This window comes from Arachis ipaensis, chromosome B9 (genome assembly GCF_059453495.1).
Source record: "Arachis ipaensis isolate K30076 ecotype BB chromosome B9, ASM5945349v1, whole genome shotgun sequence".
Taxonomy (NCBI): domain Eukaryota; kingdom Viridiplantae; phylum Streptophyta; class Magnoliopsida; order Fabales; family Fabaceae; genus Arachis; species Arachis ipaensis.
In genome coordinates, this window is record NC_142444.1 from 81,055,615 (window position 1) to 81,060,750 (window position 5,136).

The window sequence follows — 5,136 nt, forward strand, 5'->3', positions numbered from 1 at the left end:
TTAACTTGGTTAATATGACTCTCTAACGTGGGCATTGATGGCTTTTTGAGAGTGTTATTGGCAATCACTTTTTTCATTAATCTTGCAAGTTACCTCCCCTTTTCTTGCTTCCTTTTGGTCCTGAAATCAAGCAACAAAATGCATCAAAGCTCTAGTCCAAGTCATGAGTAATGCAACATTATATTTATCACTAAACTTATGTAAAATCCTCATGAAATTATGTAAAATGCACAATGTATGCTTGAGTCAAGGCATAAGTGAATATTTACCCAAAACTAGCTTATTTCCTAAAGAAATGCATGAAACTAACCTAAAAACAGTAAAGAAAAGGTCAGTGAAACTGGCCAAAATTCCATGGCATCAATCAGGTGTGATAAGAATTGGATTTTGCTCCCACTTAGTTAACCCTTACTAAATAAAGGGAAGTCAAGTGGACCAATCAATTTGATCCTCAAGTCCTAGTCAACTCCTGTGGAAAGACTATTTTTAGAGCAATCCAAATCAATCAGCAATCCTAATTTCCAATCAACTGCTGAGTTTGACAACTCAAGTGTTACCAATTACTTAACCCAAGCCAAAAAGGGAAAATAAATCTAAATTAAATTGAAAGCATCATAAATAGAATAAAACAATCATTAATCTGAAATACCTCAATATGTATAAATTAAGAAAATCAATCCTAACATGGAGTTCATAAACCAAATTGAAAATATAAATATCAATTAAAGTAATAGAATAAATAAAAGTAGAAAATAAATTAAAGGAACATTGAACCTGTGATTGAAGAGAAGTAGCCTAATCATAATAGAAATCCTAAATCCTAATCCGAAGAGAGAGGAGAGAGCCTTTCTCTCTCTAAAACTACATCTAAAACCTAAAAATTGTGAATTATGAATGTTGTATGAATTGTTGTTGTTGATTCCCCCATTTTCTGGCTTCTATTATGTGTTTCTGGGCTTGGATCTGGGCCGAAAAGGGCCCCAGAAATCGCTAAGGGCGTTTTCTGCAGATTTCTGCACGTAGCGTCCGCCACGCGTGCGCGTGGGTCACGCGTGCACGTGGGTCACGCGTTCGCGTGATTTGGAGTTTTTCCTTGTCACGCGTACGCGTTAGTCACGCGTAGGCGTCATTTGCGTTCTGCTCAAGGCACGCGTCCGCGTCGTCCACACGTGCGCATCGCTGCCTTTTCTTCAAAGCTACATTTTTATGCTTTCCTTCTGCTCTTTGTATGTTTTCTTTCTGTCCTCTAAGCCATTCCTGCCCTATAAAGCCTGAAATTACTTAATACACAGTTCACGGCATCAAATGGTAATAAAGGATAATAAAAATTAATATTTTTAAAGCATAGGAAACATGTTTTCACATATATCATAAAATAAGGAAGGAATAGTAAAATCATGCAATTTACATGAATAAGTGGGTGAAGAATTGATAAAAACACTTAATTGAGCACAAGATGAATCATAAAATAGGGGTTTATCAACCTCCCCACACTTAAACAATAGCATGTCCTCATGCTAAATCCAAGAGAAAGAGTGAAGGTGGAATGGTGGAATCTTATGCAATGTAATCTATTCTAAATGCTAGCTACCTAAATGAATCATGCAATTCTAATTTCTGTCCACCTATATATATAGAGCTTACATGTGGTTAATTTGATTTATATTTTCAAGGAATCATATATGCGTAGCCAAGCCTAAATCATGTTAAAGCACTTTCACAATTGAGTTGAGTTAAAGGAATTCACAAACTTGCAAGACAATTAACAATTGAACAGGGATATATGCAAATGAGCTATTGAACCCTTACTAGATTTGTGTTTACTCTCTAATCACTCAGTGTTTGGGGTTAATCATTCTATTCTTCTCTAGTCATGCTTTCTAAAACTTTGTTCTTCATCTAACCAATCAACAAATATCTAATGCATACATACAAACATCATGAGGTCTTTTCAAGGTTGTAATGGGGCCAAGGTAAAGGTGATGATATATATAAGGCTAAGTGAGCTGTAAGTTGAATCCTTGATTAGTCTAAGATCTCACCTAACATATAAATACTCTATATAATTTATAATTATCCTGGTCTTCCCAATTTTCCCACTTTTATATTACATACTCATGTACTAATTTTGATTTTACTTCCATGTGCATTGATTTCTTTCCTAAACTCATTATTGGGGTAATTTTGTCCCCTTATTTATTTATTTTCAATATTTTCAATGCACATGGTATTTTAATTATTTTGGTTTCACATGAGCATGGTCCTAAATTTCTATTTATTTTATTAATTTAATCCTTTTCTATCAACCCATGTTCCCATAAATTTCTCCACACTTAGTTGATGCACAATCTCTATCTTAAGCTAACCAAAGATTCAATTTGAGATTTTTAATTTATTTTTCTGCTTAAGGCTAGTGATGTGATTATAGAATAAAAGGGGATTAAAAGGCTCAAGAGGGCTAACAAGGGTGATGTAGGAGGTAGGCTCATTTAGGATAAGTGAGCAAAAATTCAAATAATGGCCTCAATCATATGCAGGTATGTATCTACATTCTATATTGGACATATAGATTGAAACAAAGTAATGATTACAAGCATAGAAATGAATGGCAAAACTCACAGGAATGAAATTTATGGTTAAATGTAACCATATAATTAAGCTCAAAAACTCACGGGTTGTATGTTCTTTGGCTCAAAAACCATATATCAGTTATGTATGTCATGCAAGTAGAAATCAAGAGTTTCTATTCAACTCAATGTTAATCTTAGAATGGCTTTTATAAAATTTAGTATTTTCCTTGAAAAATGTTGTCAAGTAACCAACATTTATTGCTATATATATATATATATATATATAGTGTGTGTGGATTGTTGTGATTCCGTTAAACTAAACTTTCTAGTTTACTCTTTTTATTTTCAATTAAACCAAATTATCTTATGCTAAAAGGGTAAACCAAGCTAATTAATCCATATTTTCTATATCACAACTTAATAAGCTAAAAGTGCAAACTAAACTAAATATCTAAGATAAATACACACCAAAGTGTAAAATAAAGTAAATAGAAATACAATAAAAGGAAAATGTGCAAGTGCTGAAAGATAAATAAAAGATAAATTAAATAAAATAAAAATACAGAAAATAAACAAAGTAGGATAAAAGAGGGTCTGAAAGTGGTTCACCAAAAATAAAGTTCGCTGGAGATGGTGCCCTCCCCACACTTAAATAATAGCATCGTCCTCGATGCTCAATCAAGTTGCGTGTGAAGAAGTGTCATCTCCAGAAGGATGTGCTACTGGTGTCTCGGTGGTGGTTTGAGGGTTTGCAGTCTCTACGAGTATCAAAGGGTCTGCCTGCTGAAGCAGAGGCTCTGTCTGTAGTGGGACCTCAGGATCTGTTGGCTGTATCTGATGGGACTCCTCATGATGTGGTGCAGCCAGATCAGGTCCTGCCTGCTCAGCCTCTGCACGTGCCTCCTGCTCATGATCGTCCGCCTCTGCATTAGATGGCTCCAATAGTATGTCAGGCTCAGAGGAGATGTCACTATCGGATCGGATCATCAAATTTAAGTGCTCATAGCGTCATTTGTTGCGACGCTCCATATGATCCAGGCGTGCGAAGAGTCGGTGCACGAGGTGATAAATGGGCTCGGGAGCAGGTGAGGGTGCAGTGGTGGTGGCTGGGACAGTAGGTGCTGAAGGAGTAGCAGAAGATGTGGCTTCCTCAGCAGAGACAGTGAGAAATGGAGGTTTGTAGCCCAAAGTCTGAAACTTTCTGCTGTGAGGGATGATCTTCTTGCAGTCAGTGGCGGTAGGCTTTTCATCAGCAATCTCGCAGGGCACCTCAGCTCGGTGGCCTAACTGAGTGATCAAATATGGGAAAGGGAGGGTGCCTCTGACATGGACTCTGGCCATGTAATACTAGATAAAGCGGGGAAGATATAAGTTCTTTCCCTCCATCACACACCAGATAAGGGTAATCATGCCAGCTGGCACCTCAGTCTCATAAGTGCTCGGCATCACGTAGTTACTTAGAATCTGCTGCCAAAGCCAAGGTTCATCGTTCAGGTAGATAAGTTTTATGCCATTTGGGTTTGTTGTTGTCTTACCCATGACCCAGGGGAAAGTGGGATCAATAGCTATTCTCTGCTTTACTGCATCCCAGTCAAATCTCATGAATCTCATATCCTCTTTAGCCTTCTGGTAACCATCTAGTTGATCTGATTTAGGTGGGAGCTGGAGGATTTCTTTTATTGCTTCCTCTGTAACCAGAATCTACTTGCCTCTGAGTTGCACTGCATCCAGGGTCGTTTTGAAATAGTTACAGTAGAATTCTCTGACCCAGGATGAGTTGACTTCAGTCAAGTTTCTTTCTAGGAAGAGCCAGCCTCTATGTTTAATTTGGTCTGAGGTGTATTGTTTGAGTTCTTCTGGAATTTTCAGGGTCTTTTCCAGGTATAGGATCCTGGAAGATGCAAAGACCGAATACTTCACCTCACAGTATCTGTTGGCAAACTTTACTGGGTCTGTGGCAGGTACCAATTGATCAGCATTTTCCTGCGAGATAAAGTTCTTTTCCCGCCAGGAATCATCATCGAGGATATCCAATATAGAATAAGAGGATTCTCCTGTTTTTCGTTTGCATGTGGTTGCCTTGCCCTTTCCTTTGCTTTTAGGGTCAGACATCCTGAAAAACAGAAATTTCAGGATACAGTTTAAGAACTAAAGTAGGAAAACAGTTAAGCAAGTAGGAATTTATCAATTTAAGCATAGAGTGGCAAAAGAGGCATAAAGTAGCAATATAAGCATGAATTGAGTTAAATAGATGTAAAATATTGGATTGTATGCAAGTTAAAAGCTGGAGAAGAAAAATTTACAATCCAAAATCTATGATGTGTGGAATTATTATTAATCAGGAAAACAGTAATCATGCATTGAAGTGGTTTTAAAGTTGTTAGTTGAAAGATAATAGAGAAGTTAGAAAGTTAAAGTAGTTAAGAGTTCAAAATGAAGTTAAAGTAAGTGGCATGTTGTGTTTGTTCCCAATTAACTAAAATTGCACAAATTTGAATAACAAGTAACTCAAATTCAAGTAAATATTGCAGATTATTGATGATTAATCATTGAAAAGAATTGCAAA